We start from the raw sequence: 23,805 nt of genomic DNA on the forward strand, positions 1-23,805 counted from the left end.
GTAGTTGTTTTCCCCACCCCCTTCCTTTCCCGTGTGCTGTTTTGGTTTGAGTAGGCAAGAGGACAACAGGCCTTGCCAAGGGCATGGCAGAACCAAGCTAAACTCTCAACCAGTCTCTGACTGTATCCTTGCATTTCCACTGGGAAGTAGAACAAGACTGACTCCTGTTCGGACGCATACTCCAATCTCCCAATAAGGAAACGACGTGCTGCTGAGGAGGCTGGACTGGGTCACATTGGTGTCAAGATTAGAGTGGTACTGGGAAAGCACGGCAGGTCAGGCAGCATCAGGAAGGCAGGAAAATCGACGTTTCAAGCATAAGCCCTTTATCAGGAATGAGATCCCTGGTGTGTCAGGAGCTGACCAGAGTGGGAAGCGTATCTTAAAAGGTGAAAACACTAATTGGTAAAAACAGTGTTTTAATTTTAACATCCTTTGAGTCGCGTCATCCTTAAATAAAATTTCAATCAGATACAACTAAAAAAAAGACATTGATCTCAAAATAATGTAAAATAAGACTCCTTGCTTGCAGTGCACTCATGCCATTGGATCCCATGAAGACTAATCTAGATTGCAACCTGAGGTTTCTGTCATTTAAAAGTTATGATGAGAGTTTAAGACCCAGATGATCATTGGCTCTCGCTCTGTCCTGTGCACGGGTTGGCCAGTCACAAAACCAGCAACAATCATATAGTCACTGCTAAACCAGTTAAGCTGCTCATTCCTCCTCCTCTGACCTCTGCCTAATGATGGCTTCAGATTCTTTCCCAGTTAATTCCCTTGTCAGTCTAACTCCCACACAGTCATTCTTCTGCGAAAGCGGCACAGACTGGGAGGGACCGCGTGCTGTCAATCTCCAGACGCAGCCAATGGAAGAAAGAAATGTTTCGCTTAAGGATGATCAGCCGAGCCAATAATGTGCGGCGGTGTGTTCCACGTGACTACATCTTCTTTCCCCCCCCCACTCCCCCGCCTGTCTTTCACATGAGTATTATATAGTTCAATTCAGTGCATCTGATAGAAGAAATAGAGTGCTGGGGTGTCTGACTAAAGTAGTTTTAAGCTGAATTATGTTTCTTTGTATAATTAATGGAGCTTCCTGATTCCATCCCCTATTCAGTTTGTACCCAAACCCAAATGAGGCACTGTACAGCTTGAAGAAAATTGATAAGTCTATTTTGGCAACTGAACTGTAAGTATTTTATTTTTGCATACACTTGCCTTCTGATATCGCTTCTCTTTGCACAGTTCCAAAAGATCTGTCATTTGTGTGAGAGACTCCTGGTCAGTGACAACGCTCAACGTGTAGAAGAACGGTTTCTTTTTTTCTCTCTTGGAAGTTTTGATGAAAACCGCTCCCGTACCGCAGAGTAACCTTAGATCCTTTCTGCTGAGAGTGTGGAGGTGGTGGTGTTGGTGCAGGGGAGAAAGTCCTTGTTTCCTGAGGGAACTGTCTGTCTGACTGCAGCAGAAGCCTTTTTTTTTAAAGGCAGCCCATTGCATTATTCAGGGTGCGGGATGAGATGAAGTGGGCTTCATGTGATAACACATACACCGTGTCCAATCAGTTCCATTGCCAGCACTAAGTAGAACAAACTGGACTGATCCTGAGACGAGGGGGTACAACCCTGTCCAACCAGCTCCCAGAGTTTAGCTTACAATGAGTTGCTGAAAGGACCGGAGCCTTCAGGGACACAGCTGAGGAGCTTTCAAATTCAAACAAAGGGCAAAGAGAGGAGGATTTTTTTTTGTCGATTTATATTAATCGTTGCTATCTATTAATATTGAGCGTGCTTTAAAAAAACCTGAAGCTGTGTGGACCTTTATACAGACATGCTTAAATTCACCTCTTTGCACACAGCTAAAATCAAACAATTTAACAGGAAATATGATTTTTTTTAAGCTTAAGTTCTTTTTTGACCCCCCCTCCCTTTTTTTCTTTGTCTGCCATCATGTCATTCACAGCTCCTCCTCTTCTCCCCTCCCGCCCCCCACACCACCCACTGTGAGCTAAGACACCTGAAGGCTAGACATAATGATCAACAGAGCTCTCTCCTGTCTGGCTGGCAGCTTGCTCGCCCTTTCTGTACAATCGAGGAGCCTGCGCGCAATGTCTGACGAGTCTGCTCCTGCTGCACTGAGAGATCGGCAACTGTACGCCTCTATTCCTTGCAGAGTTAACTGGAGCGAGCATTCCCCCCCCCCCCCCCCCCGGGTTTCTCTGACATCAATCGGTGTGTGTTTTTTAAAAACACATTCAGATTTCCACGCTCATCTCCACGCCGTGCTAAGTACCATAAACTTTGTACAGAGTTTGACCAGACCAGATGGCCATGTGCCCTTTTATTATTTAGATGAGATTCTTCCTTTCAATAACATCACTCTTCCTGCTCATAAGGCCCTGCTTAAAATTTCCAACAAATGCAATCAGTTGAGTATCTTCAATACTAATTGACCATATGCAGAGGAAAGGTTCGTGTGGCAATCAGTAGGACCATTGCAACATTACAGGGATCAAGCTGGTCTTTGTCTCTGGAATAGTCACTGTGGTGAGGGGGGGGGGGGGAAATAATTACTAAAATATTAAATATTTTTGCAATCCTGACATGCTTTATTTCAGGGCCGTTCCATTTGACATCTCATTTATAGTAAAGCTCTGGGACTGCTGTCGGGGAGTAAACAGACTGATGTGTTCCAGACGGTTCAATTCACTTGCTTCAGTATTACTGCAATAAAATCCTCTCTTGTAATGAGCTGTTAGTTATGGACGTGCAGACTTCCCTATTGAAACTTTGCCCCCCTTTGATTCATGCGGAGGGGGGGTGAGAAGAAGCGGTTGAAAGTGAGTTTGTATTGCGCAAGATACAAATGTTGAGTAGGGCTTGGAATCGAAGCGTGCAGGCTGGCTCAACTGAGGTATTCAGGAGGGCAGCTTTTTTTGGGATCGTAATAGGGCTAGTGAATAGATGGGAGAGAAAGATTGGCACTGGTTTAAAATAGATCGGTACAGGCACGGCTGCTGTCTGTACCGGCACCGTACGCCATTTGCATTTTTCTTTCTCTAGACAAAAAAAGCTGTCTGGAGTAGACACCAAATTCGCTTTTGGAATTGTTGATGCCTGTTTAAGTTTACCAGGTATTCCATACCTCCCCCTCCAGACAAAAATACCATCTTCGCTGGTCAGTCTGGCTCTTCGAAAGCAAATGATTTCCACCAGAGGGAAAGAATTTAACTTCTTTCTGTGGCGATCAACTGAATCGTGCTACAGCTCTGCTAAAGTGCACACAGTCCTTCTTCACAGGACAGGGTCCTAGTTCGACTTATGGCCCTAAAGAGGGGGAGTTTTTTTTGTGGGGAAAAAAAACTTACGTGTCTTATTACCCGAGCCCGCCCTTAATTGCACCCCCCCCTCCTCCTCTCTACCTGGATTTGAATGTCTGTCAGACTGACGAATAATTTGCTGGTAGTAAGACGGTGTTTGCTTTAGAAGGGTGGGGGAAGAGAGGGCGAGAAGGCTACTCCTATTATGAAGCGTAACCAGAGAAGTGTCGCCAGAGGTGGCTGGTGACCTAACCCCGAGTGGTCAGGTGTCGGAGGAAGACACCGCTTGTTTACTCCTGTCAGGCTAGAAATTAAACAAAAGATGCGCAAATCTAAACTTTTGCAAACAAGACTCAGCTTTAAATGATGCATCTGGCGGTTGAAACAAATCCTCGCCATGCCTGAAGAGGAGCTGTGTGGAAATGAATTTCCTTTTCTTATATTTTTGAAGCTGTCTTTCTCTCGATCCTTCTATCAAAGCACCAAAAAAAGCAATCTCTCCAGACTCCAGCTCCAAATAATGCGGATTTAAATCAGTTTGATGGAATTAGGAGGTAGTCATAACAAGGGGTTCCTGTGAAATCTAATCTTTATATTTGCTTTTTTTTCCAAAAAAAAAGCACTGCCTATTAACGTTCAGAATTCTCCCAATACTGAACAAAGGGTGGGTTGGGGGAGACTGAAGCTGGTAGATAATTACGCTGCTGGTGATCTTAAGTATATTCTTAGGATTACCACGTCTGGAAAAGAAGAAAGGCGAGTGTCGCATGATGAAATCCGCAGGGGTTGTCTGGACCTTTTTTCATACAGGGCAAAGTCTGTGTAGTCAGTGTCCTAGCCAGGGTCAGTCTGCGCCCTCACACGCTCCTCCCTGCTCCAGGTGCAGCCTCTGTACTTGCTGCCTCTGCACCGACCAAGCAGCTTGCAGATGATGTAAGGTAGGAGGAGATGGTTCAGTCACTCGGTGCCGATACGAGATCTACCTTCCGAGGCTTGTAGCTTGTACAGCGCAAACAAGCGAGCCAGACGGAGTACACGATGCTGCTACACTTCACTGTGCACCACCAAGTGTCGCAATGACCCGTTATGAAACATTGTTTTTTTTTAACCCCACAATGAGCTGGGCCACAAAGCCAGTTTTAACTCGCTTCTGTTTTTCCCTCTGCCTAAGAAATGTTGCACTTGCCGTCACTACTTAATTCTACTTTCGCGAAGCACTTTTTTTTAAAAACAAAATTATTCCCTTTTTTTGAGAACTGAGATTCGTGTATGAGTTAAAGGTGCTGTCATATCTTAACCCCCCAACACCAAGCTGTTGCCATGGCAAATGTTCCATTCAGTTCAATTTGTATCATCACTCATTGGTCTGCAATGGAGAATTTAACCTGGAACATTTCCATTCGCATGTTGTGATGTCTGGAAATGATTCTCACTGTGGGAATTGTGCAAGAATTGCACTTTTACTTTTTCCCAAAACCCCCAAACTGTGTCCAGCCATAATAATTTGTCGAAAAAAACTTTCTCTTCAAATCTTTAACATTTAAGCACATAATTTCTACACTACATCACTTTCAATTAAATAGACATATTTGTTTTTGGTCAGATGGGTCACATACTATTTATCCAATTGTATGATAATGGACCATGGCATTTGAAAATTAAAATAAAATCAGATTGTGGTGTTATCTTAATGATTGGCTAACTCAGTACTATTTGACCATATTTTGAATTGCTTCATATTTCAAACCAAAGCCCACCCACTTTCAACCATTCATAATTTAATTCAAGCCATTTGTGTATGCTTCTAGTCAAGACATTTTTAGCACACTTGATTATCTGCAAATCATGTGATGATTTTCTTCCTAAGAAATGTGTTCTGTAACCCATTTTGCCACCTCTGTCTGGATGATGAAGCCAAACTTCATGACAATCAATAATTGAGCAGCTAGCAATTGAATTGTGAAGAGATGCATTTAGAATCAGGAGTTCAGACATGCTGTGAGCCTGACTGTCTGGTTGGAATGCAACAGACATGCAAACCAGTCTGGAGAGCCTTTCAGCAGAGATGTATCACTTGATCAAAACCTAGTGTTAAAGAATTCTTCCATCGTGTGCATTAATTCAACCCCTTTCAACAAAACTGAGTATTACTGCACCATTGCTGATTTCAGAAATCATTAGGAAATGGGCAGTTAAGCACTAAAATCTTGTTAAATTTGTGACCATTCTGGTCAGAATTAGTGAACAAATTAAACTGCATCAGTACAGTCAGTTGCCCATTTGTTAGACAGCATGAGCTACTGAATTAACCACTACTGATCAGTACCTTTTTTTTTGTGCGATGTATCATTAAAAATACATTTTAAGAATTTGACTCAATGGGTTTACGTTTTTCTTCCCAAAAAGCGTAATGATGCCAAAAGTAAATCCAAAATACACTTTTTTTAAAAAAAAACTTGACCTAGTTTTGATTACTTACTTGAGAATGCAAAAGTCCCCTGTAGCAGAATTTGATGTTTTCCCTCAGTGAAGTTTTCCTTTTTGCTGTTTTATGTCATGGAAGTGCAAGGTAATGAATAACTTGGTTGTGACCGAGGGGCATCCTGTATAGCTCGACCCACTTCATTTGCTGTGCATTTGTTCCACTCCTGGTCACGTAGCCTTTTCAGCAACCTTTCCACCAGGGTATTCAGTTTCCTATTTGTGGATCATAATTTATATTTTATGAAGTTGTACATAACAAGAATCAACTTTTCTTGAGCACCCTGAAGCTTTTTTGGCCAGAAACGATTTTTTTTTCTCTCTCTCTAAAGTTCCACAACTGGCTATACAAGCATAAACAAAATCAGAAGTATTCTTTACAAAGCAGGAAAAGGAAGGCAGTTGAATTGTGGGTTTATTGAAGAGTGCACCCAACTAAGAACAAATTAGTAAAACATCAGTCACTTATGTTGATGTGTGAGATATAAATTCAGGATTATTTCATCTATTGAATGTTTGCTCTCTGTCTTCTGAACATGTCAAATCATGCTTAATACATTCTTGAAAAGCAAGCTTATTTCTCAAGAGTTCATCCTCTAAAGTTAACATTAGAAAAGAGTTGATGCAGTATTTGGTAAAGGGAACTTTGCAGTCAATCTCAGTCCTATTCATGCATCAGATTCTAAATACCAACGTGGCTTGCTGCAGGAAAGTAATCCTGAACATTCTAACTGCTATGTGCATGAGTTTTTAAGACTGATTTATTGGATTTCCATCTCTCCTAACCAAGAATAGGAATAGAGCATTGAATATTAACAGGGCACTGGTTCATTAGTTTTGGTTCTGAATCTTTTGTGCAATTTATCAAACATTCAATGTTCATTCACAAAAGCAAAATATTTCATTGGAATCTGAAATGGTTACTCGTCAAAAATAATGCATCCAGATGTTCCTTTTGCAGACAAAAATAAGTGTCTGTATTAAACAACAAAATGGCTGAAGCATTACAGGCAACTGTTTACTCCCCTCATTGATAGCCATAGCATAGGTGCAAAGACAGAAATGCAATGCCTTTTCCCACCTCAATGGAAAACCAGTTGGTTTATGAACCATCACCGATTCAGTTCCTTTTACAAAGTGGTTAGGAGAAAAGGCACATCCTCCTTGAGCTCACCTAATTAAATGTTAATGAACTTGGTCAGTAGGTCCCTTGATGCTGTAAGTGACCAGTCCTATTATCTTGCTTTCCCTTCCGCAGTGTGAAATTTGCTGACATCACCATTCTTCCAACCCTGAATCTTATTTTTATAAATAAACAGATTAGGATTTACCAGCCCTATGAAAGAGGGAAAGTTCTGATAGTCATACCACTGCATTAGTATTGATTTCTGTCCATCAAGGCTTTTTCCACTTATTGTGCGAGGAAGAGGCAGGATTATTTGATTTTCACAATAATGTCAGGTGCAAGGCCATTACCGGGACTTTCATGATTTAAAAAAAAATGCTAACAAATTTGCTGTTAATTTTGGAATTGACATTTTCCTTGTACAACTTTGATTAGATTAAAATTGTATTCCACCCTGTCATGTGTCTCATAATTGAAAACAACAGCCTGAAAAATTAGGCAAATTTTTGTTCAAGCCAGAGGCAGCTGACTGAGTCTTGGTGTTTTTGGCCATTTTGGGGAAAAAATCATAAAATGTTGATGGAACACCTTCTTGAGAACAGACTAATAACTCTGACTACATTATTTAATACAGATTCTATTCTTTCTTTATAAGAGAACTTCAGCCTAGGAGCTTAAACTAAAACCAACTATAATCACACAAAGCTACCTTTCATTGGTCTGGAGCAGTTGCTTAGTTGAAAAATAAAGGAGGCTGTCAATAATGCATGAAACAACATACACTTTCTCTATAACAGCTTACCACCAAAAGGGTACATTTTACACAGTTCAGTGAGAACAGCAACCGTGAGGAATTTTGGTTTTTCAGTGCTTTGCTTTCTCCCTTTAAGTGTGTTTGCAGTTATTTAAGAGTTATGGATCTGCAAGTGGTTTCAAAAGTACAGAATGTCCTTCACCAGTTTCAGGATAGCCACACGTTTCCTGTCGTTACAACATCTGCAAAACTTAAGCCTACTTTTCTTGTTTTGTGGAATATTGAAAAGTTGAACCAGAAAAATGTAAAATGAGAGAACTTCTTTCAATCAGGGTATTCCACAATGTTTAGTTTCATTGTTTTATTTTTTAAATCCCCTGTAGTTCTCGAGAGGTTAATAAAAATATATGTTGGGTCATAGTATAATAACGTCTTTCTTTCTCGGCCAGCTTTCTCATGAAGTAGAACACCATGGATTTGGATAAAAATTGTTCCAATATTTGACCTTTGGCCAACCGAAAATGTGAGAAATGTTTGGGCTTTTGATGCGACACTTCATTTAAATTGTGATATAATATTCCTGTGTACTGCGTGTACACATCTTACTAAAATCATCTAAAATCCCAGGATGGACTGGATCCAAATCACATCATTCATCCTGCTAAAATTATTTTTCTTCAATCTTATCAATTAAACATGGATTATAGCCAATTTTGGCTAGGTTTAGTCTAGAAATGATTAGAACATTCATTCTTACTGAATATAGCAGTAAAGCTTTTGAGTTAGATTTCACAGAATGCCACCATACACTATTCTTCCACTATTGTACTTCGTCCATTGTTTGGTATGTGATTTTTTTTTTCCCTTAAAAGGATATGTCCAGTGACCACATTAGCAAGTATTAAAAGCTCAGGATGAATCAGTTGTATTTGGAAGAGAAGCTTTAAGATTATGTAAATGCATGTGATTCAATATACACCACCTTAACATAGACTTATCACTTGATCTGCAAAAGTGTGGTGGAGCAGAGGGCTGGTGTGCACCACATTACCAAGTATTTGAACAAGGAATGAATTAATGCATAACACTAGATTATCCAATCATGTTTAATGGCCCTCATGTAAAGAGCATGAGGGAATACCTTTTTTGTTTTGGTCGGGAAAAGATACTTAAAATTAAACAAAAGTATTTAATCTTGGAGATCTTGGTAAAACTGCAGTATTAAATAGTAATATATTTTGCAGCATGCATCATGGCCATTCAGCCCAATGCTGGTGTTTATGATCACTCCACTCTTCACCCACCTCCAGGAAAATCTAAGGAAACTACTGGAGCATTTAGACTATTAATCTGTGCATCGGACTCTAAGCATAATGCTCACTGTTGTGATGAGAAAACGGTGCAGCAAGAATAAGGTCCCAAAGAAGCAGTCTGTGGATATAGAAACTATGAAAATATGAGCCAGTCTTTCCTTGGAGCACATGTGAGCCAGCCTTTAACTTTGACCATTATTTCACGATGTTGGACACCTCTGGATGGGATTTTTATTTCCGTTCTGAGAGAGAGGGTTTTTGTGATGCCTGTGCGCATATGGATTTGTGCCAGTCCTTTCTGCCTTCAGAAAGGACTACATGGTGAATCTTGACTGAAAAGAACATCCAATAAAACAAATTTTAGACCAAGAGAACATCTCTGCCATTTTAGGGTGGGTATATCACTCTATTTGCAGATCCATACATCACCTCACAGATTTCGTGCCTAATTTGTACATAGTCAGACCAAACATTACAATACACTAATTGCTGAATACTGTTCTTCATGACAGTTACTCTACACAATTTGTTCAAACAAGGAGTGATCATGTCAAATTTTCTGTAGTTAGTATGATTAATGACCATTTTAAAGATGTACTATAAAAATACCCATTTCCTGGTATACATGTACATAATAATAACACATGGGAATGAATAGCTAAAATCTTTGAGACTGAATAGAATGCATTGACTTGGAGCATGCTGTCGAGAAAATTGATTTAGATTTGATGATAGATGGCCTTGACCTTCGAGCTTTTTTCCTTCAGCAGGGAACCTGAAGTTACACGAGACTATATCTAACTGTCTATCCTTCCTTTATCAATAAGGACAATGCTGAATAGGCTAAGGTAGTTCAGCTGTCTTTGGGTTTTATTTAAAAACAGGAGAAGCTTAAAGATGCCTTCCAACTGCAATTTAATGCCAAACATTCAATTTGCAATTTATTTACAACTTAGACTTTTTAGATATGTAAAATATTTGCAGGTTTTATCTTACAATCCTCTATTCTCCCATTCAGTGTTCCTCAAAACTTCCAGAACTCTGCATGATCCAGAATGAGATCATAAGTGCCAAAAGGCAAGGTTAGTTGAGGCATTTCTCTCTACTCTGTATTGGTGTTGTCCAAAGTTTTACGTAGATTTTTTTTAAAAGCATCTGACTCATAGTTGGAGTGTAAGGTGATGCTATGTCTGTCATTAATCTGTTTCTCAACATCCCAAAATAGTTCAGAAATGCTATGTAAATTTTAGTTTGCCCTTGGTGACTTTTGGTCATTCTTATTGGAGACTACCATTGGTGGTGTTTTTTTTTCTGTGATAAAGACCTTTGCATGTTGTCTACCTTTCATGTTTCCTTCTGTCATTTTAAAGGCCCAATTGTATGCACATTAACACTGGTATAGATACAGATTACTGAATGGTATTTCAATTTGTCTTCTAAATTAATGTATCTAGTATTTCAGGTCTATTACCATAAGTAGCTTTTCTGTGGTGAAAGGCAAATAGCACAATAACAATCTATTCAGGCCAGGGTGCATTTAATTGAAGCAATAAATCTTTTCTAATATGTGACTTCTATCAGCTAGGTCAGTTACCTTGGAACACTTTTGCACGTTTCCCTCCAAGTCCCTTACCATCCTGACTTTGGAACTAGAGACATTCGTTTATCATTGGATCAAAGTCCTGGAACACACTCCCTAACAGCACTGGACGTCATAGAGCAGATATACTGCAGCAGTTCAAGAAGGCAGCTCACCAGCATCTTGAGTGCAATTGATGGACTATAAAGTCTAGCTGAGACATCCATGCCCATGAGCAGTGAAAGAACCTTTTTTTGAAAATGGAGTGGATAACCAATGTTTCACTTCAAGAACTGTGCAGTGTATTGACCATAGCTAAATTTACCATATGCAATTGAAGTAATTTTTAGTCATAGTCTCAGATTTTTGAAATGGTAAAGAATGACTTGGCCCCAGTAAAGTTACTAGAGCAATCTAGTTTTTCAATGTTACAATTGAGTATGCTGGGCAGCCTGTGGACTTTCAAGATTTTATCACTACAACATGGTGGCTCTGGTCCTAGCCATGAGTACCATGTCAATTTTACAGGAGTTTAGCTTAAGATGATTTATTTTCAGTATTAATGCACCATAATATAGCTAAAGGGAAGCCAACTAAGTGGAGAAAAGAATAGAAGGATGGGGTGTGAAGAAGGATCATTTTAATGTGTAAACCAGGCCCTTGGACTGGCTGTAGTTTTATGGAGAATGAGCTATTGGACTGGTGTTAATACATCAACGTGAAAGCAGCAAGCTACAGTTCCCAGTTTTCCCTCCATGGTCACTACACCATTGTGAGCCGTAAGTGAAGTCTATACAAGCCACTCTCTCTGGTTACACATTTTTGATTTCTAATACTCGTGTGCTTATAGCCACTTTTTTTTTCTTTTCCACTCCACCCACATTTGTGTTTTTTTTTCAAAGCAGTTCTAACTTGGTTGAGTATAGTCGAAGGCTGGGCAGGGCTTTGCAAGTTTTTTTTCTAAAAGAAAAACTGTTAACCGGTCATCAAATGTGACCTTTTTGTAGAATAATTAATAAAAGATGTGAAATGATACAATGAACCCCACAAAATATTTGTTAACCGCAGGCATGTTTCCATCGTAAGTAGCTGTACATGATATTTGAGGCAGGGGAGGGGGAATAAAGTCATTAACAAAGACAACCACCAAAACCAATCTTTTACCAAAGCAAAGAATCAAATATGAAAATCCACAATGCATGGAATTCCACAATGTAATATCAATTTTAACTTTTTGTTCCATCACAGTAATTCATTTTAACGTTGATACTTCTACATTTGAGCTGGGCTTGTTCATGAAGGCCCTCCCATTGGAGTTTGGTCTCTGGGTTCACCTCCAGCTATTGAGCTTAAATTTTCCTTTTGCAAAGTCAAATTGCGATACTTAAAGTTGGTTTTTCCACAGTTTGTAAAGGGCACCTCGATGACAGCACAAGCTGTTTTCTTACTTGTAACTGCTTTGGTAGCAGAATTATCTCTTGAAATCCATACTTCCTCACTGGCTCACTTCTCACACATGCCTTCTACAACCAGATTAAAGTGTACCACAGACAATTTTTTTTTGAGATGCATCTTGTATGATCCCTATGTATGACAGTTCTGAATGTTAAATTACTGATGTAAGGGCCTGAGAGAAGCTGGCAAATCTGTTAGCTGGGAAAGGTTATGATATGTTGATTATTCTGCTAGTTTACTTCAACAAAAATTCTAAAGGTACTTGCCATTAGCCCACTTATTCATCTATTTGTATTAACCATTTAAATAAGCTTTCAAACAACTCCTTTTTCGGGTTGAAAATCCTTTCTTTTAAAAAGAAACTGAAGATCACGAGTTGTGTGGTAGCCACAAATCATTCTTAAGAGAATAAACTTGGGCGATTCTAGATCTGTTGCTCCCAACAGTCACTAAATATGTGGAGTTTATGGTTTTCCCACTTGCTGTACCATGACTCCAAGGATCTCCATTTTTCTGGTGTCAGGATATTAAAAAGTAGCTGTTCACTTGCTCCATTTTATGTTGATTTTTAACTGTTTGCATTTCCAAATTTAAAACAGCCAAAAACAAAGTGACAACTATGGCAGAAAGCTCCAGGACTCTTGGTATTGTTGCCATGTGAAATGGAGGTAAAGAAATTAGCTGTTTTTTTTTGGTGTGGAGAACAAGATCAAGATTAGGCCAGCAGGTTGGAAGACTTGTACATGACTGCAAACTACAGTCATAACTCAGCTGGCTCATGAGATTTATTCTCACTCTTCCATTTTCTTCCCCTCTACTTTCCTATGGAAAGCTAGCTGACTCCTACAAGTTTTTTCAGATGTTTTCTGTGCCGGTTCTCTTAATTAAATTACGTGGAAGATAACATTTCTGGATCAGTAATCTCATTATTACTCCCACTATCTAAACAGATTGAGAGTTTCTGGAAATTATGATTCAAGGGTGACATCATCAATTCCCCTTTTCTCGCCCCTCAAATGGTGCTGAGTTGACAGAAATTTCAGGGTTGAGAGAGCCTGACAAATGACTGCCTGTCCCCTCCTCCACCATCTCAGCAATACTGAGCTCTTGTCAAGACATGCCTGAGAGCTAACAGTGAGACAAAAGCAAATAGACTGAATGTTTTCCATGAATAAGAGTGCACTGTTGCCAGCAAAATCCCATAGGAAAGGGGAAAAAGCAGGACACTTTTTCTCTCCTACTTTGCCACCTTTGCACAATGGCTGCTGAGAACTAAATTGAAACCACTTATGCTGTTTTGTTCAGATCTTTGTCCTTAAATACTTCAATTCCCATTTACAAAACTAACTCTCACATTGTGCACTTTACTGATTGTTTTTCCCGAGCTCGACAGTGTGACTTTGCTTAGCTTAACATAAACCTTGACTCCAAAATGCCCACTTGCCATATTTATAGGACAACATCTTAAGTATCAAAATAACAGGTCTGTTCTGACATGTAATTTCGTCTGTTCATCCTCTAGGCCACTCTCATCTCTGATTTTGGGTCAGCAGTTAAGTCAAGCATAAGAGCAACGTGACTAGGACATCATTCTCCGTTCCACATCCAGGTAAGTGGGGCACACTATCCAGTATATTTGCCCTGGAGATATAGACACAGATTAGTGTGTTGTGCTGAAAAAATAAGATACAATTTGTTTTTATAAAGTCCATCTTTCTGACCCCAATCTAATGCCTTCTGCAACTAGAAGCTAGACTTTTATCCTCTTTATTTACTGTATCTACTGTAATTGCTATTTACTGTAACTTCAAACTGTCTCTGCCAGGTGATGAGAATCCTGGACGCCTCAAAGAATTAGAGGTGTCTAGCATTTCAGTGAGACAGAAATTCACCTGCATGGACTTCTGCCCCATGTGATGTCTTTTTATAAACATGAACCTTTTCATTAGAATGTCTGTCTGGTTTCAATTTTTTTTTTGATCTTCTGCTCTTTTAAAGCAGAATGTACGCAGTGTTATTAAAGGATTTATTTTACATTTATTTGGACCACAAGCTGTCTAATTGCAGCCTGAAAGAATGTTTCTGTCTTCATAGATTCTGGCATTTTGTTCCTCTGTGCTCTTTCCTCAAAAGGTGGTCACTCGCTTGTGTTTTCAAATGTGCTTTTGCCTTCACCCCTCCAATGTTTAGAAATCTGATTGTGGTGATTAGAAAGAGACTTCACCAATCAGCTTGCTAGAGTGGTCAGACAGACTCTTAAAGTACAGAGAGTAAGACACACTGGCAATATGAAAGCTAACTTTTCTCCCCAAGATGCTTTTTTCTGAGCCTGAAAGATGCTGCAGTTTCACCTGTCTGGGAGCAGAGGATTACTCGGTCTATCCGGCAAAGCCTGTGTCTGTCTGTCTGTCTGTCTTTTTTTTTTAAGATGCAAGTAGTGTTTAGGGTTTTTTTTTTTACAAGCTTCTCTCTCGCTCTCCCCCAGCTGGCTTACATCCTGTCTGTCCTCATTCACAAGGAGATACCATTCGCTGCCTTCTCCCAAGCTTGTACTTTTTTTTTTGTCCTACTGATTTAACAGTAATTCTTAGCCTTTTGACCAGTGTTCCGTGCTGGGAGTTTCCAATCCTTAACAGACAAAAAGGGGATGCTTTAAAACATGAAAGGAGGAGGATGTGTAGACACCTACTTTACAATTCCAAGTTCCCTTTGGTCCAGGTTCCGAAAGCATGTTCAAACAACTTTCCTCAAAACAGCAGATTCAGCAGGAACACTGCTCAAATCAATCATCCTATCTCAACCTGAGCCTCCGCTACCTTTTGTTTAATCAAGACAGGCTTCTCTTCACCGATTCACGACTTTTCATACCAAGTAGCTTTTCAACCTTTCCTGAACCCAATCTTTTCCATGGTTCATAGAATGCAAACTAAGTTAACATGCCCTTCATTCATCAAAATGTGCTCCAATTGTTGCTTGCAAAAGGGTGTTGGCTGTGCACAAGCAGATGATTTTTAGATTGCTGCTGGTTTGTTTCAGTGGGATTTTCATTAAGATGGCATTCATTCATTGTTAGGGAGCCACTCTGACTTTAGTTGCTCTGGAGGTCCTTGAATTAGCTGAGCTTGTTTTTTTTCCTGTAGATCTGGTAATAAGCAAACATTTGGCAGATGGAGCTTTTGAATACGATTGTCTGTCAGATGCTTAAATGAGGGGTACACTAGAATGTTAATTCACTGACAAATGTCCTTCATCCTCCAGACTAAGGATGACTACAAATCTGGGCCCCAAGTAGATCAAGTGATAGTTAATCCAAATCTGGTCTGTTTTGATTAAATTGGGATTTTAAAAAAAAATTGTGCTTAGACCCACGCTGGAGAAGTTATGATTCATTAAATGCTAGAAACATCATTGACTCAGATTTGGCATTTTTGGTTTTATTTAATTACTATTTAGTAGTTTATTCCTTGTTGGAGGTTAAGGGATTGGGTTTATTCAGAGGAGATTAAAATCTAATCCCAGGCCAGTTAATCTCTATTTAGGGGAAAATTAAATTGTGAACAGGAGGTACATGGTGCATTTTTCTAAAGTTCCCAATGCTACCAAAAGGCTTGCTTTTTTAAAAAAAAAGTACCTTTCTCCAGTCACTACAAGCTGCATTTCAAACATATGCTAAAGAAAGCACGTGAAGATGTAGCATGCAAATAGTTTTCAAAAACTGAAAGCCCTAACAGTAGCATTCTAGCTTTTTATTGTCCAAAGAAAGTAAACTGAGAATTGAATTTGTATAAAACATTGGTTGTGAATCACTTTAAATTTTGTGACTTTTAGTTCCTTGTCTTGAACCTATATTGCAATATTCTTTATCAGGAAGATGCCCAAATGGGAACACAACCCCAATTTAATGAAATCTGTTTCTACTGGATTGTAATTTTTTAAAATCAAATTTCTTTAGACTGCTGTTTGTTTTTTAAACAGACTGAAGCTAATATTTCTCTTTTTGGTAGCTGGTGAATAAATGTTGTCAATCATAAGATAGTTACTAAGTGAGACCAATTTGGTTTTGAGATGCTAGTAAATTGAGTAGGGAACACATTAAAAGTTGAAGGTATAGATAACAGAATGGGCAATAGATCACTTTTTGTGTTGCTTGGAGCAATGGATTTTTGTGCTATCAACCTTTTTTAGACAATTATGATTTTTTTTTTGTCAACTTTCTTGCTCCTAATCTGCACCAAAATGACCTTCCATCTTCGAATACAGGTAAGTGGAATTATCCAGTTCTGACACCAACTCTCTCCACATGTGTTAGTCAGTGGAGGTGGTGAGCATGTTTGTCTAGCTACGCTACTACTACACAATCTGCGAGTGCCCCTCACCCCACATGTCCCATTTAGAATGCTCCTATCAGAACAGAATTGCCAAAAGCCATAATATTTATGGTTAACAAGTTGAAACATTGATAGCTGAAGTCTGTTGCCAAGGACTTGAGGTGAGCAATTCAACTCTTCACTGCTAAGATGCTCAACAAAATCAAGTCTTTTGAGTGATTTTTGAACAGCGAGTTCCAGCCTGCAGTATGTTGGCATCTGCACATGTACTGATAAGTCTTAAGTGAAATTATGCTAGTTGCAAAACTTAAGAATCTAACTTTAAGTTAAGACAATAACTGCACAAAATGGGGACTGCACCTATCTCTACAATGAGAAAAGGAAGTTACCTGACCTTTTCTGGCTTTTTTAGAAAAGTACTTGAGTTCAGGCTTTTATGGTTGTTTTCAGAATGGGATTATTTTAGTCTCAACTTAGGTTTTCACTTGAACATTGCAATCCATTACATAAAAAACCCAACAGTAACATGAGCAATTCAAAGTTCCAAGCAGCCTGGCAGCAGTGTAGCAAAGATTTTTAAAGTGTGCTTTTTGTGCAATAAGCATTTTAAGATTCCACCAATAATCTAATTTTTGCACTCTACAAGGATTAATTTCCTAACTCTCTATTGTATGTATTTTGTATTGATTATTAGTTGCATTTAATCCTCAAGTCATTCAGCCAGGTAGTTCTCAAACTGTGGACTAACTAATTCCCTCACTCTTGAATTGTTTTGCCTACTTTGGGCAAGGAACTTAGCAGATTTGCTTTCTCACTAGTGAAAGTAACTTTTTTTTAAAATCAGCCCCTACCGCGAGTATGAATTTAAGGGTTATTGTTAACGTGTTTTGTCACTTATCAGCGAGCACCCTTGTGTTTTAGCTATCATTGAGAAGGTTACTTGTTTTGTAACATTTTTATCATGTAAAGGATATTTTAATGCACAACCTCTCAATCAGCTGTGAATTATAGTTTGTCTTGTGAGCGATTTCACTGACCAATCCCCTTTTTTAGTAGGCTTTACATACCTTAAAAGTAAGGAAAGGAAATCTGAAGAGTATAAACATCCTTATACCCCAAAAATTACAGGGTATGTAGTTTCTATCAAACTACAATTATTGTAGTTACAGGAAACCGGTTTTTTGGGTTCAGAAATACACTAAGTCACAGATGACTTAGTACTGTCTGCTGATGATTTGGTTAAACTTTAAATTCTACTGGCTCAGTAAGCCTTGTGATGTGTATATTCAATGCCTTTGCAGCTAAGTCACTGCAGCAATGTCAAAAACAGCATCAGTGGTGAGAATGTCTGTCTCTCATCTGCTGTAAGACTGGCTGAGACTGGACAAGTTATCCTGTCAAATGCTGTCTTTTGGATGGGATACTAAGCCAAGATGTGTCCTATTGGATAGAAGTAATGTCTTCACACTATCTGTGAAATATCCCTACACCATCCTCTTAAAATACACTGCCTGGGTATTGGTCACAATGTTGCTTGTGGGATATCATTAAGAACCTCTGCCACATCTCATTCATTAAAAAAACATTTGAGAAATAAAACCTACTTTGAACATATGGATGCCCCAAAGATCATGAAGCAGAGATTATTTACTTAATTGGCATTGAGTCAATATAAACAGAAACGGAACTTGAGGGTAAACCAGAAACTGTTTACAGTATGTATATGTAACAAAGCCTCTGGATTATGTTGGATTGTGGAAATCTTTGTTTTTTTCCAAACAGATTACATTCAATTTCTCTAGCCACCCTACCTTGCTGTCACCATCTTCTGCTCTAAGTCCCAGTGCAGGACACCTGACTGAAGTGGTTGTAAATGATTTTGATGTGAAGATTTTGTACAAGGCAATACTCATTCCCACCACTAGGGGCAAGATTTGAATGACAGGCCCTAGTATTGCCTATGACCCCAGAGTCCCATCACGCTAGTGCTATAGGCATTCCGGAGCAGTAGTTTTCCACTGGTGTTGAGCAGCACACTACTGTGCCATGACAAGGTGAGTAGTGGGCTTACAGAATGTGTGCCTCTATGCTTTCAATCTCCTTCAGAAAGCTCTCTTCGATGTAGTATCTGGTGCCATTTGTCTCTGCATGCAAGAGAAGGGAAATCCACTTTAGTTATGGACCTGGGTGCCTTGATACTGAAGCTTGCAAACCACTGTTCTAGAGACCTGAGCTGCAGAAATTGGGCCCTGACCATATCCCACGAACACTAGCCCTGGCTGTCCACACTCCAGGTAGACTCAAAGCTCAGTTCATTTTTCAAGATTGAAGCATTGTAAAAGTAAATGGGCAGTCAGCTTGAAAACATTCTCTATCTTGTGTAGAAAGGAGCTGAGTATTTCTTTCACAAGTCCTCTTGGTTTTGCTTACAGGCGTCCCTGTGTGCCATAAGAGAATAACCAGACCATTCAGCCCATCAAATCTGCTCTGCTATTCAATGAGATCATTGCTGATCCAATAACCATCCACTTTGCAATTTTTATTCCCTTTATTGATTTGCTTCTTTCTTCAACTGTATATGTCCTTCTACAGCTGTCTAGTGAAGAACTCCACAATGTACCCAATACACCTGCTAAAGCCTTTTGAAAATTTTGATTAGTTATGTCAGCTTTGCATTCCCTCCATTTTGTTTTCTACTGCCCCAGACCCTCCAGTCTAGGCATGACAGTGACTTCCAGAACATAAATCTGTTCCTTTTTGTGCCTAGAGGGACCATTGCTTCAGAGACAGCATAGTGTCCCTGGGCTATTGGAGAAGACTTAGAAACAAGTTCCTCTTTGGTGATTTCTGACTGACTTTGCAGTCAGCTGATATGGGAATGTGCCCCAAAGGAAATACCAATGGGATTCGTCACTTAATTGGTCACAGCATACTAGTCACTGAGGGCTTACTAAATAAAAAAAGTCCTGGCCAATCAATGGTGAGAGAAATAAGTAGTTACTGCATTGAACTCAATGACACTACACTCGTGTTCTTTCATTGCTGAACAAGCCTTTATGAACTCATTCACCCCTGTGGTACTCATGAGATATGGATCGTTCACACTGCAGACAATGGAGCTAGTGTAGTATCCAAAGTACAAGTTGAGTCTTTTAATAACTGGTGACAATTTACAACAGGAATATGAAACTAATGATTTACACCCATGTGTGCACAAAGGGATTTTGAAACTGGAATAAAGTTTCAATACCTGTACCCCAATTTTCAAATTAAACTTTCTCCTCACATACTTTTGAACCAGTTTTTGCTTGATTCTGAATTAATGGGCTTCAGCAATTTTGATTTCAATGTTACATATTAAGCTTCATACACTTTGCCCAGTATCTTGCCTAGCCATTCCTGCCAATACTGTCCACAATGTAAACATTAGACAAAATCAAAGATATTAACTGAGTTAACAGTACTTTTTTGTAAATCTTGAATTTAGAAAGATTCCTTAACAGTGACCAAAACTCTAAAGTCTGGCAGAAAAAGTCATCATACATAAACACTTTAATCATGAGCGTGAAGAAGTCAGCTCCCAGGTATGACTTGTCTGGTTTATTCTGAATGTTTGAGGTGAGGAGGAAGTGAGCTCACTGATTTAAAAAAAATCTCCAATCAATATAATTTGGAGATGCTGAAAAACTGAAGAGACTAGCATTAGGAAGAAAGGTTTTAGCAAACATTGAGAGAAATTAATCCTATTTAGACATGTTTTTCAGTGGAAACTAACATTTTCCTTTAATGTCAGATTTATGTTAGCTGGTATGTGAAAACAGAAGTACCCATCTTCTTTGTCAAAACAAATGTTTTTAGTAAAACTGAACATATGGTCTTGCAACTCTCTGCAAATACAGCAATAAGTAAGTCAGTGGATGTTTAACTGGATCCAGTAATGAAGGTTCATCATTTGATGATTGACCTCTTACGACTGAAGGGGAACAACATTTATGGAGGAGCAAAATAAGTTGTTAATCTGATCTAATATCTGGTTGTGTTTTGGAATATACAAACAAATGATTTTGTCAATGTGGATTTTGTTTAAAAGCCCATTAATTAACTTTTTTTTGATTCCATGTGTTTAAAAAGGGACCAACCATATGAAGGTTTGTTTTTCTCACTTTCCCTGATTTTTTTTTTTGAAAAGAAAACTAGTTCCTTTTGAAAAGAAACTAAAGTGCTGCATGATGTGTTTGTGCCAGTAGCTTGAAAGTTTTTTTTCTTGAAAATCTGTATTTGCATCTTCAGACAACAAACTTTCATGTTAAAAGATAATGAAGGGATGTGCAGTCAATGCTGGAATTGGCAGCAACACTTCACAAATCGAACAAATGATTAAAATAGGTAGTGAGCATCTTGGTCACCCCTGTTTTTTACAAATGTGGCAGTGTGAATTGCAGAGTGAGAGGTGTAAAATGACCATAAGTATTATTGCTCTCAGCTGTTGTTTTTATACATATAACCTACAAAATGTTGCTTTTTAATGTTCTTTACCTGTATTGTTCTCAGGGCAGTGCTTACAATAAACCAGGCATTTATATAACCACTATACTCCAACATAGCCTAAATTTAGAAAATAGTTTCCTGTGAACAGTGTAATAGCAGTTGGGCAACACCAAAACTTTATCCGTATACATAGTGCGCACAATACCGAGACAGACTCTTCGGTCCAACTCATCCATGTCGACCAGATATCTGAACCTAATCTAGTCCCATTTGTCTGCACGTGGCCCATATCCCTCAACCCTTCCTATTCACTTGGCTATCCAGATGCCTTTTTAAATATGGTATTTCTACCAGCCTCCACCATTTCCTCTAGCAGCTCATTCTGTAAGCACACCACTCTCTGCGTGAAAAGGTTGCCACTAAGATTCCTTTTGAAATCTTTCCCTCTCTCACCCTAAACCTGTGCCCTCTAGTTCTGGACTTCCCCCACCACAAGGAAAAGACCTTGTCTATTTACCCTATCCATGCCCCCTTGTGATTTTATAAACTCTAAGGTCACCCTTCAGCCTCCAACACTTCAGGGAAAACAGTCCCAGCCTATTCCACCTCTCCCTATAGCTCCAATCCTCCAACGCTGGCAACATCCTTTGTAGATCTTTTCTGAATCCTTTCAAATTTCACACAATCCTTCTTATAGGAGGGAGACCAGAATTGTACACTATATTCCAAAAGTGGCCTAACCAATGTCTTATACAGTCACATGACCTCCTAACTCCTACACTCTGTTCTGACGAATAAAGGAAAGCATACCAACGGTGGCTTCACTATCCTATCTACTGGCGATTCTACTTTTCAAGGAGCTATGAACCTGCACTCCAAGGTCTTTGTTCAGCAACACTCCCGAGGACCTTTACTAAAAAGTCTATAAGTCCTGCTTAGATTTGCCTTTCCCAAATACAGTACCTCAGATTTATCACTTACTAACTAACCTCCTATATTCACATGCATATAATTTATATAAATGATGAAAAATAGTAGACCCAGCACTGAACCTTGTGACACACCACTGCTCACAGGTCTCCAGTCTGAAAAGCAACAGACACCACCACCCTCTGTCTTCTACCTTCAAGCCAGTTCTGTATCCAAAGGGCTAGTTCTCCCTGTATTCCATGAGATCCAACTTCTGCTAAACACTACCATGAGGAATCTTGTTGAACACCTTACTGAAGTCCATGTAGATTACATCCACTCTGCCCTCATAAATCCTTTTCATTACTTCCTTAAAACACTCCAGTTTGAGAGACATGATTTCCCACATGCAAAGCCATGTTGACTATCCCTAATCAGTCCTTGCCTTTCCAAATAATGTAAATCCTGTCCATCAGGATTCCCTCCAACAACTTGCTCACCACCGACATCAGGCTCACTAGTCTATAGTTCCGTGGCTTTTCCTTGCCACTTTTCTTAGTCTCACCACATTAGTCAACCTCTAGTCTTCCAGCACCTCCCCTGTGACTATCGATGATACAAATATCTCAGCAAGAGGCCCAGCAATCAATTTCCTAGTTTCCCACAGAGTTCTGGGGTACACCTGATCAGGTCCTGGGGATTTATCCACTTTTGCATATTTTAAGACATCCAGCACCACCTCTTTGAAAAATGTCCATATTACAGAAATGTCACCACATTCTGTATCTTCTGTGTCTTTCTCTACAGTAAACACTGTCTTGCTGATTTTTGAGGTCCTACTCTCTCTTTTGAGTAGTACAGTAGAGGAATGGTATATTAAAGTTGGGTTCTTTTCAGACAAGAGTCTAAACAATGACCCAATTCTTCAACAGAATGGTTTGTTTTTTTTAAAAAAAAATCCTTTGGCATTATTGGAAATCACTCACTTGTTGCGTTTACACATTCCTTTACATTTTGTTTCACGTGAAACACTTAACATAGTTTGAAGTTTTATTCTGTTACATATCCTAAATCAAAATGTTTGCAGATAGCCAATTATTTGATTCCAAAATTTATTAATTATTCTTTTTGCACTTGAATTACTCCCTTTTTACATTTAACTAATTTGTGGTGATTTATTAATTTCTTGGCTCTAAGTTGAACAAAAGACTCCACTTCTAGCATTTGGTGTAAGCATTAATAAATAACTTGTTCAAAAACCATTTTTTTTCTTGTAATTCATACATTGGAACATCCTGCTATTAAAATCTGTTTATCTAATCTCAGTGGGAGTTGAATCATTCCCTAATTTGCCAAGAATGGCCACTAAGCATTGAAAGAAAGTGTAGAATTATAAACATTCTGTTCACCTGTTAATGAATTCTTCAACAATAGAACCACAGGGTTGGTATTTTCAGTCCAAGATGACATAACAAATGACTAAGGTCTGTGCACTTCCTGATCTGAAATGCTATTTCTTCACATTTTGAAAATCAAGGAGTATAGTCTTTAATGAGCCAAATGCACAACATTGAAATCACAGCTGATCCGTGATGTGAATCTCAAAAAAACTAGTATCGAACAAGTTAACTCTAGTCCTCTCAGCTAAGCATGACTTTTTTTCTTCCATCATCCTATAACCTATACAACTCATTAGGAGTATTATCAACTAGTTATCGAATGATTTAAATTAAGACTGCACTATCAACTTCCCCACAAATTCAAAAACTAAAGTATTTATGATAATTGCTCTGTTTCAAACAGTTAATACAAGCAACCAAAAGTTTGAAACCCTGCTTCAAAGTACCCCAGAAATTAGAAAACAGTTTACTGGTATATGGAGTAACTGTGCAAAATAGCAACTAAATGACTTTGAAATACATTTCAATTAGTACTTAGTGGGCATAGGCAGCCTATTGGCAGTCATCACTGGCTCACAAATGCAAGATTAAATTGCATCCAAAGTCTTGTAAGGTTGCCAGAAAGTGTGTTTATTGTACAGTAATTACCA

General features: G+C 38.9%; 1 long non-coding RNA gene across 6 annotated transcripts in view; it reads left to right on the forward strand.

Moving 5' to 3' along the window:
* Window positions 1–758: 758 nt before the first annotated feature.
* Window positions 759–23,805, forward strand: part of LOC122554547 — a 73,660-nt gene continuing 50,613 nt past the window's right edge. The window contains exons 1-2 of one of the 6 annotated variants that reach the window (XR_006313019.1): window positions 759–1,192; window positions 13,553–13,639. This is a non-coding gene — a long non-coding RNA (uncharacterized LOC122554547). The remainder of the gene's footprint in view (window positions 1,193–13,552; window positions 13,640–23,805) is intronic. The other 5 variants (XR_006313015.1, XR_006313016.1, XR_006313018.1 and 2 more) reach the window with 5 other exon arrangements.

Source organism: Chiloscyllium plagiosum, chromosome 11 (assembly GCF_004010195.1).
Source record: "Chiloscyllium plagiosum isolate BGI_BamShark_2017 chromosome 11, ASM401019v2, whole genome shotgun sequence".
NCBI lineage: Eukaryota > Metazoa > Chordata > Chondrichthyes > Orectolobiformes > Hemiscylliidae > Chiloscyllium > Chiloscyllium plagiosum.